General features: G+C 30.3%; 1 pseudogene; it reads right to left on the reverse strand.

Annotated features, from left to right (window-relative positions):
* Positions 1-1,285: 1,285 nt before the first annotated feature.
* Positions 1,286-11,226, reverse strand: LOC131650719 (uncharacterized; annotated as a pseudogene).
* Between the last annotated feature and the right edge of the window lie 1,768 nt (positions 11,227-12,994).

The following is a 12,994-nucleotide window of genomic DNA, read 5'->3' on the forward strand; positions in this document are numbered from 1 at the left end:
GAAACTAAAATCATTTAATTTCAGTCTTCGTCAATTTGTGATTAAAGAGAAACTAAAATCATTTAATGTCAGTCTTCATCAACTATGATAAAAAATGAACTATAATAATTTAATGTTAGAATTGATTTCAAACTAGAATAAACCGTTCGGTAGATCAAATATTAATGGTGAAAATTTTTAAAAAAAATAGAGTCTCAAATTTTTAGAAAATTAATGAAATAACACGTTTTAAATATAGTAACAAATAATTTGATCGTAAAATTGAAAAAAATAAATCCTAAAATTTCAATTAATTATTCATTTTTATAAGTTAATTAACTACATTTAAATTGTTTTTTTATTTTTATATCACATCATTCAAAACGTTATGGGTATGAATGTCAATATTTGTCATGTGGTGACTTAGTAAACCAGTTGACTATGCCTGATTGATAACCGCCTTTGAAATATGTTACATGAATATTTACCCAAACACACGAACATACAAGAATAGTACAATATATATTCAACTAAATTTAGAAAATTCAAAATCAATTAATTATGGGTCGTATTTGATTCTTGTTGTTTATGATGACACCAAACATGATCTTGTGGATTGACTATACTAAGAGCCGTGTTTTGACCATACAATATGACATGCATTCATTTTCTTAACCATTAGGAAAGTGAAGTATATATTTTCTTAAGCAAATTTGTATTAGATGATTTTTATTTTATTTTGATAAAAAAAATTAGATATGTTAGATTATAGAATTTATTAGAGTCAGGTTGTAAGTTTAAATTTAGTAAATTCTTAGATACTCGATAAGAAATTGATTTAGTACAAATTAGTTTGAAATTTAAAATTTTAAAATAAAATAACTATAAAAAATGATGTGTTATTTATTCATTTTTAAGAAATAAAGATATATTAATTCAAAAAGAAGTTATGTACAAAGGTGATCATAGAGATCCAACCTCACAAAAATCCAAATCACTATACCATCAAAGTAGTTATGTGATGCCTAATCCTTTTGGATTGCCATCCCCTATACACAATTCAATCAATTATGCTATTTATAGTATTCCTAGAATTGTTATTTCCAAAAACTATGTCGTTTCTATATTGTCAAGTCCTATAAACTGTTTCAGCAAAAGCTATTTGCTTTCCACCCTTTCCTCTTTGTTGCTTGAAGGACCCAAGCAAGCTCCTCTCTCCAGCTCTTCGGTTGGTGTTCCACCTCAAGCCATTGGAGCACACTCATCAAAATGTACTTAGTCTTCCTGCACTGAAAGAACAGATGCTCTAAAGTTTCAATCTCCCCATAGCACAGGCTGCACAAATCATCATTAATCATATTAAATCTTTCTAGTCTCTCTTTAGTTGGAAGCTTTTCATGGCATGCCATCCACAGGGTATGCAGAGCCCTTGGTCTAGCAGCATTGTTCCTGAACAGGTGTCTCCAAATAACCTTTACCCCATCAGCATTCAAAGTCTCGTACATCTGGCTCATGTTGAATCTTCTATTACTCACCATCTTCGCCCAAATCCTCGGGTATCTCAGCACATATTCCCTCATGTTCATGATTTTTTTAGGATCCACGAGCTGGTAGTACCTGCAGAAACAGCCATTACATCATTTCCTTTTAAGAAATACTGGTGCACCCATTTGACCCATAAGGTATCTGCCTTAATACACAGATTCCATAAGCACTTAGCCATAGCAATATCATTCCAAGAAGAGAGGTTGTAGAGACCTAGACCCCCTGCTCCCTGGGTTTACAAACAGAATCCCAGGCCACAGGACTTTTCCTAGACACCTCAGTACTTCCAGCCCAGATAAAACTTCTACATATAACTTCAATTTTCCTGATGACAAATTGGGGCAGAGGTAGACAATGCATCCAATACTGTGTTATGGCCACACTAATGCTCTTCACAAGTTGAATGCGACCTGCATAGCTCAACACTTTAGACGTCCAGTGAGTCATTCTTTGCACAATCTTCTCTATTAAAGGCATGTAGTGATGAATGTTCAATCTTTTACTAGTTATAGGAACTCCCAGGTATCTCATGGGAAGCTGCCATTCCTCAAATGTAGTAATGGCTTTCATAACTAGTCTCTCTTCTACACTCAAACCACCACAGTAGAATCTACACTTTTTAGGGTTCACCTTAAGCCCAGTTGAGTTGGAGAACTGCTCTATGGTATCCAGTAGCAGCTTCACAGACTGCACATCACTCCTGCAAAAAAGTAACACATCATCTGCAAAAGTGAGGTTAATTAGATCAATTTTCTCACTCTTTGCATGATGATGAAAATCAGGGTTAGCTTTCATTTTCAGAAGAAGCCTATGGAAGTACTCCATCATGATGACAAAGAGCAAGGGGGAGATTGGGTCCCCTTGCCTTAATCCTCTTTTTGCTTGCAAAACCTCAGAAATGGCACCATTTATGTTGAAGACATAAGTCACTGTGTTCATAACAGTCAGGATCCATTGAATAAACATGTTAGGAAATCCAAGTGTATTGGTACTTAACTAAATTCAAAGGTATCCGAATCTTCACCTTAGTATATCAAATTAGTGCGTCAAGTTTTTTAATATTTTAATTGTAAATAATATTTAACTAAATTCATAATTTTACTCTAATTAGTTTCTTACGATTTTATAATATGAATATTTAACAAATAGATCAATGAGTAAAAAAAACATTTTTATTAATTTTTATTAATCCTTATAAAATATTGTTATCATTATAATAGAAAAAAATGTTTTATGATTAGTCGACTAATAATTCTTAACTATGATTTTTATGGCTCTGTCTGATAAAAATAGCATTTGATTGATGAGTTAACTGTGAGTGATAGTTGATGACTGATAACTTATAATTTATAGTTGATTACTGATAACTTATACCAGATAAGTTAATTGAAGTATTTGGTAAAATTAGTGGTTCAATTAGTGGAGAAATTATAATGACATAAAAAATATTTAATATATAGTTGTTTAATTTAAAATTTAAATAAATTTTAAAAAGTAAAAGTGGATTTTAGTTAAAATAATAAAAAATAAAAAAAAATAAAAAACTATAAATTATAAGTTAACATGCTATTTGAAATAGCGTCTAAAAAATAAATTATAAAGTAATAAAATAAGATACAATTTTATGATGCAAAATTATTATCAAACCGATCTTTCTTCTAGGTTTAACTTCATCAAAGAGTATTAAAGTAAGAATATTTTTTTCTATAAACTAAACAAAGAAATTTATAAATTAAAATGAAAAGAAAAAAGATAGTTGGATAAATTAAAACAAAACAAAAAACGTGTTAAACAAATTTTGTAAATATAATATCTATAGACAACTTTAATTTTATTTATAGATAAATATCCCTCTACACTACATTATCTTTTAGCCTGGGTTAACAAATGCTGCTACATAAATAATAGCATATTAGAAACATCCAACCATTATGGTGTCCAATAGTATCCCTATGAATAGATCAACAATTTCATCACTGGAACAGCTCAAGGAGAACACAAAGTCTTCGTGAACTTAACTCATTACTGTTAAAGACTTTTTTTCATACATTTTTTGGAGAACGTCACTCTTATACCAATTTCCATTATTAACACATTAATAAGTGCTTACGGTTTGAAGTTGAAGTATAATTAGGTATACATATATTTTTTCAAGTAGTCAACAAGCTCTTTGATCTAGACTTCAACCACTTCTATACGACTTTCCATTTGATATTCCTCATGCATAAGTTTGGGCGGGACTTCCTAATAACTAGAAGCTTGATGGAACAATTTATTATGGTGCAATTCGGGCCACATACACTTGTACCTGTGTTGGCGTAATTCGGGCGGTCAAACGAGAAGCATTTTTAATTTTTTAAATTTTTTTTTGAGCAATAAATATTTGTGAAACACACCACATATTTATCTAAAACCTTAATGTGATAGATGTGTAAATTCTCTCACTTATAAATGTTGAAGTTTTCACTTTCTTAATCAATGTGAAAATTCTCCATACTACTCACATTTATAATTATTTTTTAACATAGCCATTTCACATCTTTATTGGAGGTTTTGATATAGAAATTTATATATTCTTCTGTAATCTCTTTGATTACCAATTGAGAATCACTCATGACTCCTATATAATTATAGTCCATAACAAGGATTTACAATATCTTAAGTCCCATAATCATGATCTCATATTCGACTTGATTATTATAAACCTTAGGATCTAATAAGAATTTGAATATCCAAACTCTTGGAATGAATTAAGAGAATGACTCCTAACTTAGTATTGTTTATATTGACTAATGTAAAACGAGAATATCTTGATTAATGGGAAGAAATAAATACATGATCAATCATAATATAATCAAATACTAATTATATATAAATCAATCATGTCTCAAAACCCCCTAAGTTAAAGCATATAGATTGTAGATTTCAAGTTTGTCACATATGTATGTTATTTCCCCGTCCTTAAAGAGCCTTTGTGAAAATGTATGTTAGGTTTCTTCTCTTTCTCTTGAATGAATTATTCAATGTGTACTATCCTAGAATCCAATTCATTCAAGTTGTAAAAAGCATGTCCCACCATTTTCTCTTCTAGTTGAGAATGCATACAATTGATGTTCATTGAAATATATTGAATATTGAGAAATTAGATGGAAAACTTCCTTTCTTTCTTCATCAACCTTTAGATGAATTACATTGTTGATTCATCTACTTGTATGTAAATTTAGGTTGAGGCCAATAGAACTTGTTAAGCAAACACTTTTGTATGGAGTTTGATGTAAGATAAGAATATTGTGCCAAATGAGTTCCTATCAAATATAAAGGGAAAAACTACAACTTATAAAATTTATTGGGCTCTTTTCACCATTTTGTATCGTGAATATATGCTCCATAGTTGATTTTCCATCTTTCTTTAAAAGTATGGAAAATTTGGAAGTTTTATAACCTCTGTGAAAATTCACTAAATTGCATATTCAATCATGATTAAGCTTCTTATACATAGGCATACTCATGAGTTTCAACAACATCCCAAAATATCTCTTGATAATATCGACTACGAGGTTGTAACCCAACAAATATTTTCCACGTGGTTTAGTCTCATTGCACCTGAATGGTGCAACAAAAATTTAGGGGGTTTTAGAAACCTTGTTAATATTGAGGTTGGGTTGGAGAGCTTATAATTTCTAGTACATATGAAAATTGTTTCTTGCACGCGTTCATAGTGAAGTTGCTATGCATTTAAGGATTTTCCCTAGTTTGTTTTATTGCTTATTTTGATTTATTTGTCCTAATTGAATCTCTTCACGTAATTGCGCATTTTAGGGTTAAGTGTTAGGTCATTTTTACGCATGCATAAATTGAACCATTTGCTTAAAGTCAAAACAATATGTTTCTAGTCAACTAGTCTGTGATTTGGATCAAGAAATCACATGAAATCATGATTCAAACTGTGCCAAGATTCAAAATAGCACTCCATTTTTGTTAAAGTTTGAATTTTTTAAAATGTGATTCGAATCATGGAATTCATTAACTCGAATTACTCGAATACAATTAAATGTGAAAATTCATAAATAGATTATGTCTGCTTTATTCAAATCATGAAAAAGGGTAACTCAAATGAAATATGGATTATGAAAAAAAAAATAAGATTTTTCTTCCGTGAATTTGATTCGATTCATAGAAAAGTATGACTCGAGTCATGGAGGTTTTTATTCGAATCATAAAAATGCTTGACTCGAATCAAATTTTAGATGCATATTTTGGATTATATAATCTTGATTTGAATCATGGATTAATCTGACTCGAATCACACAACTCAAATCATGAAAAGTTTGATTCGAACTGTAGAAGTAGTTTTTCTTTGTTTTTAATTCTTTATTTAAATTATTCACTCTCTTGACTCTACTCATACCATTTGCTCTTAACTCTAATCAAATGGATATTTTTTTCTCATTTTTGTGCCTTATCTCTAGCACATATATAAATTGTTTTTCCAAATCCCTTTCATAACATTCTATGATTTAGAACACAAAACACACACTTTTCTCTCAAACTTTTGAAAAGCATCTTGAGTAGGGGTGTTCAAAACGAATCGACCCAATAAAAATCGCAAAACTGAAATGAAACCGCAAAAAAAATGCATTTGCTTCTGATGTATTTGGTTCATTTTCTAATAGAACCGTGCGGTTCGGTTCAGTTTGCGGTTTGTATTTTGCAAACCAAACCAAGCCGCATTATGTTACAAGCCGCATTTGGCATCAAGAGCCTGGTTCTATCCACTAAACACCTAGTGCGCAATATGAGTTCTATCTTCAATGAAAGAATCCCTACAAACTTACCAATCCTTGATGCGAAGAACTACGACAAATGGTGCAAGCAAATGAAGGTTTTGTTTGGCTACCAAGATGTTCTTGAAGTGATCAAGAACGGGGTGAATCCCCTGGTCAAATGTGCAACAGATGCACAATGAGCAACACATAATGAATAGAAGAAGAAAGACTTCAAGGCCGTTCTTTATCCATCAATATGTGAATAGTAATAACTTCGAAAAGGTTGTTGATTGTAAATCGTCGAAGCAAGCTTGGGAAATTCCAGAAAAGGCATATACTGGAGCTGATAAAGTGAGGTGGTGAGGTTACAAACTCACAAACGTTAGCTTGAATTGATTAAAATGGAGGAAAATGAGACAATTGACGATTACGTGACGCAGATTACTCGATTGGTGAACTAAATCAAGGTGTGTGGAGAAACTGTTACTGAGCTGAATGTTGTGTCAAAGATCTTGCATTTTTAATGGCAAGATCTAACAACATTGTGGTGACGATTGAGGAATCGAAGGATCTTGCGAAATTGGTCAAAGAGGAACTTCAAAGCTCTCTTAAGGCTCATGAGAAAAGGATGGAGGAGAGAAATAACGATAAATAAAAATCAGAGATCTCTTTGCAAGCTCGCTTCAATGAGAAGAACAAGAAGTCGAAAGAAAAATGGCTCATGAAGAGTAAAGGTCCGACTTTTTACTTTTTATGCTATTTAACTTGATATTTTTGTATCACAATCACTTGAATATATACCTCAGAGGTATGCTTGTAAAAAAAAGTGAATGAAATAGAAAAATCTTACTCTCATTAACTTTCTCTTCTCTCTAACTTTCTCTTCTCTCTCAGTCCCTCTTTCTTCACACACTCAAATCCTCAATTATTTATCAATTTTGTGATTGAACGTTCTAACAAAGTTTACTCAAATTTGATTGATCTTGCGAAATTGGTCAAAGAGGAACTTCAAAGCTCTCTTAAGGCTCATGAGAAAAGGATGGAGGAGAGAAATAACGATAAATAAAAATCAGAGATCACTTTGCAAGCTCGCTTCAATGAGAAGAACAAGAAGTCGAAAGAAAAATGGCTCATGAAGAGTAAAGGTCCGACTTTTTACTTTTTATGCTATTTAACTTGATATTTTTGTATCACAATCACTTGAATATATACCTCAGAGGTATGCTTGTAAAAAAAAGTGAATGAAATAGAAAAATCTTACTCTCATTAACTTTCTCTTCTCTCTAACTTTCTCTTCTCTCTCAGTCCCTCTTTCTTCACACACTCAAATCCTCAATTATTTATCAATTTTGTGATTGAACGTTCTAACAAAGTTTACTCAAATTTGATTGATTTAACACTTTCATGACACGTGTGATCTACATAGACTAAAGAAAAACTCGATTTATTTTATATTGAAATTTTTTTTATTCGATTTACCGTTATTAATTGACCCTAAATTTAATTGTGTGCTATTATTGACTAAAAAGACAAACTAAGATGGAAAAAAATATAAGACTACGTTAACCCTAAATATTATGATAACGTAATCCTCCTATTTTTCAAATTAAAAGTTTCAATCCATCCTCTTGTAATCTATCTTGTAAAGTCACATATAGGCTAAATATTCAAATGTGCCTTATAAATTAACAAAAGACTAAAGTTGTTAATTAAGCAAACGTGCAAATGTCATTCTTAATTTCACCAATAACTAAATCCATTGACCCACCATGGAGATCCTCAAGCCTCAATTATAGATAGATTATTACTTTTTTTTTTATATATATATATATATATATATATATATATATATATATATATATATATATATATATATATATATATATATATATATATATATATATATATATATATATATAGGATCAAATGACACAAAGGTGTCAAAGTTTAATTTGGCACCAAATCTTAACCATTAAAAGAATTGATCAAATGGTCATATAAATAGCCTATTTTTTAAGCGAAAACATAGGCAATACATATTTTATTATTAGTTAATTTAATTTAGTATGACTGTTAGATCGATTCTTTTAACGGTTGAGATTTGGTGTCAAATTAAACTTTGACACCTTAGTGTCATTTGATCCTATCCCTATATATATATATATATATATATATATATATATATATATATATATATATATATATATATAGGAGACATATCAAATGAGAACTCTGCTTATTATGAGAACTGAGAACTTTTAATAATAACCATACGATTTAAATTCAATGCCTCAGATTTCACTCAAATTTTAAGATACAATAATTAATAGATAGATTCTGGATTAAATACATATCACATAAATGCATATCTGACCATTGAATTTAAATCGTATGGTTGTTATTAAAAGTTCTCAGTTCTCATAAGAAGCAAAGTTCTCATTTGATACGTCCTATATATATATATATATATATATATATATATATATATATATATATATATATATATATATATATATATATATATATATATATATGATATATTAAATATTGAACGAATGTGAAATTTATTTATAATATGAAACGGAGGAAATATACCGTATAGGGGTGCTCAAAACCAAACCAACCCAATAGAAAACCGCAAACGAAACCAAACCAAACCGAAACCGCATTTGGTTCGGATTAGTTTGGGTCATTTTTTAACAAAACCGCACGGTTCGGTTCGGTTTGCGGTTTGTATTTTGTAAACCGAACCAAACCGAATCAAACCGCATTATGTTACAACCTAAATTTTACTTAACTCACATCCAACCCAAAATTAAACCTATTATACATTAGCCTTATGAATACGAACAATTTTCTCATCCTTACACATATAATTTCAGTCCCGATCTTCTCAAATCTCTAATAACATTATTTCACCTTCTTTGCTACATACATCTTCCCTCTTCTTCTATAATCTTTACTCTCCTATATTCTTTCTTTTTCACCTTCTCATTTTTATGTAAATTTTTTGAATTTCAGTTTCATTTTTATCGCACATCTTCTTCTCTAATCTCTCAACACTTTTTCTTTTTCTTTTTCATCTTCACTAATCTTCCGTCTCTTCTATTTTTTTGTTTCATTATAATAATTTTATATTGTTTTATGCTATTATTTTATGTTTAATATTCCACTTTTGTCTAATTTAATTTTTACATATTACATGAAAAATTGTTGTCAAAATATGACGAGTTTTGTTGTTATTTGTTAGTGTATGAATGTCTAAATATAAAATTATGTTGTCATATATATGTGTATGTATGGCTCAATAAAATATTTGTAAAAAACCGAACCAACCGAACCGAACCAAACCGCATTAGTTTGGTTCGGTTTGGTTCGGATTTTTTTTAAAAGTCAACCGAACCAAACCAAGCCGCACTATTTTTTCTCTTGCGGTTCGGATGATTTTTTTCGTCAAAATCGCCCAAACCGCACCGCGAGCACCCCTAATACCGTATACGTTTTGGTGGCAACAATGTATTTTTTTACACCCTTACAACACTTAATTAATCACATATAAAATAGAATTAATTTAATTGAATATTTTTTTAGATATTATTTTTATAAATATCAATAATTTATTTACATTAATATATAAATATAAATAAATGTTAACATATAAATTATATTCTAAATTAATGGTCTAAACATGTTTAACACAACAACACGTACCAATTGAGATATACTACTCACCCATCTAGTATAATTGAATATAGAGTTAATTATTACACAAATAATTAATTTAATTTACAACAAAAATATTATTAACTTAACTATATGGACAAGACATACATTTTAGGGTTAATACCTATTTTGTCCCCTGCCATATCGGGTCTGTTTAAAAAACCACCTGCAAAAAAAAAGTTACAATAATTGCCTTAACAAATTTTAAAAGTTTCAATTTGTACCTTTAGCCAGCCACATCATCAAAAATGCTGATTTGGCAAATTTTTTTATAATTTTTTAATGATTTGTTATTCCACCTCATTTAATCACCCGAGATAATGACCTTATTACCCTTAAACATAAATCCTTCACCATCTGCAAATAAGCTTCGCGATTCTCACGGTTCAATTCATCCAACTTCACTTCATCAATCCTCTCCAGTCCAATTTTATTCACGGTCAAATATGGTTTTTCAAACCAGACTTATTCCCCAGAAAATTCACACCCCAACGAAATTTCAACAATAACCCTTGTGTCATAGGTAGAATAGTTCCAGCCATAACAGCAATACAAGGAGAAATACCACATTTTCACTGTTCTTACCATCTGGGACAACAGAACCAACAACAAAGTTATTGTTATTGTTATTGTCATCTCTACGACCAAATGGTTCCAAGTTCAAATTTTGCCAGCCGGAGGAACATCCATCTTGAAAAGGAACAAAACCCTTTTCGATTTGAGGCGAAAGAGAAAGAGGGTTATCATCAGAAACAGTTTGGGTGTTAGTGTTAGTGTTAGTGTTAGGGTTAGGATTAAGGTTAGAGTCAGAGAGAACGGTTTTGTGGAGAGAGAAATGACCGAATTAGGGTTTAAAGTGAAGAGAGAAAGAAGGAAGAAGAGGGATAGAAGAGGAAGGAGTAGAGAGTGATAGATTAGTAGAGAAGACGAGGGGAGAATTACGAGGTGAACCGGAAAGGCCTAAACCGAATTTGAGGGAGAGAGAAAAGGGAAGATATGAGGTTTGTGTGGTGGTGGGAGTGTAAGAAAGTTTGAAAGTTGGACCAGTTGGGAAATTTGTTGAGAGTGAGAATGAGAAATCGGAAGATGAGTTACCTGTGGCGGTGATGGTTGAAAGTAAGGGATTGTTGAAAATGGGGATTGGGAGTTTCGTTGTCGTTATTTGGGTTTGCTAGTTTTCATTCGTGTTGTGGAATTTGAGAGAGAGCTTCATAGTGAATTGTGGTTTGGTAGTAGAAGATGGAAGTTAGAAGATGAAGGTTACAATCTGTGTTTTAATGGGTAATAGAAGTAAGGGTAATAAGGTCATTGTCTTGGGTGAATAAATGAGGTGGAATAACAAATCATTAAAAAAAATTTAAAAAATTTGCCAAATCAGCATTTTTGATGATGTGGCTGATTAAAGGTACAAATTAAAACTTTTAAAATTTGTTAAGGCAATTATTGCAACTTTTTTTTGGCAGGGGGTTTTTCAAACAGACCCCATATGGCAGGGGGGCAAAATAGGTATTAACCCTACATTTTATAGGTACAAACAGGGTTAATATTGGGCAGGGCAATCAGGCCCACTGGTCATAATCTAAAAAAGTATGGACTTTAGAATTTTGGATGACGAGTTTTGCACATAAAATAATAATAATATGATTATATATTCATTCTGTTAAACTTTAATGTAAAGTTTAAATAATTTATATTTTAATAATTAAAATTTTAAAAATTATCACATAACTAAATTTATTATTAAATTTTTTATGATAAGACATAACACATAATTATTAATATTTTTATAAAAAAAAATATATTGTTAGATTTTATTTTCTAATAATACATTAAAAAAAATTAATGATATTAGTATTAACTAACTCTTTTGATTATATAGATAATAAATTAAATTAGTATATTTAAAATATTTTTAAATAATTTGATTTAAGTTAGTTTATCATAATATAATATTTATAAGATTTTGTATCAAATGTAATAAAATTTTAAGACTTATATTAGTGTTTTAAAACAACTTTATCACATAATACTAAAAAAAATCCAAAAAAATAAAAAATAAATTAAAATAAAAAACACACTTATTATTTTTATGCACAATAATTAAATAGAATTAAATAAACAAATAAAAAATTCGGGCGACATCCCTAGTGACAACAACAACCACAATCACCGTCAATTTCTTTGAGTCTAACACAATGATCTTCTCCTCCTCTCTCTCTCAATCTCTAAAACAAAAGAGAAAAAACAGAACATAAAAAAGTAAAATTAGTTGCCCAGTTTTTTATCAAGCATCCGTTTTTATTATTTGCTGCGTTTAAAAAGTCAATAAATATGATCTGGCCCGCAAAAAAATGAGGATAGGCAGTAGAGATGGCAACGAGGCGGGTCGGGAACTGTTATTACATTCCCCAAACTTAAATCCGAATCCTCAAACAATCATCATTCTCCGCCGCCCCAAATCTAAACGAGGATGGAGAATTAAAATCCAAATTCGACTCAAACAGGTTCGGGTATCCCCGCCCCGCCACCATCCATTTAGTGAAGTCAATTTTTTTTAGTAAAAATATTTATTTTTTTCAAAATTTAATTACTTTATAAATAATAAAACAAAACAATTTCGAAAAAAATTCATACATACATTTAAAACGTTTTAAATAATAAATACAAATCAAAATATCAAAAGTTTGACAATGTATTTAATATTCTAAATTATCAAAAATATATAATAATATACACAATGAAATAAATGAGACAGATTCGGGAATGGGTTTGGGGTAGGTACTCATGTTCCCATTACCCTACCCATCCCCATATTTTGTAATCGTGAAAAACTCAAACTTGAATCCAAATCCAATTAAAACGGGTTTCCCCGTCAACTTTGAGGAGGGTTCGGATGGGTATCTGCGTGTACGGGTTTTATTGTCATACCTAATAGGCAGAGTAGGTATGCAGACATTGTACCTTTTTAATTTAATAATTAC

This window comes from Vicia villosa, linkage group LG2 (assembly GCF_029867415.1).
Source record: "Vicia villosa cultivar HV-30 ecotype Madison, WI linkage group LG2, Vvil1.0, whole genome shotgun sequence".
In the NCBI taxonomy this organism is placed as follows: Eukaryota; Viridiplantae; Streptophyta; class Magnoliopsida; order Fabales; family Fabaceae; genus Vicia; species Vicia villosa.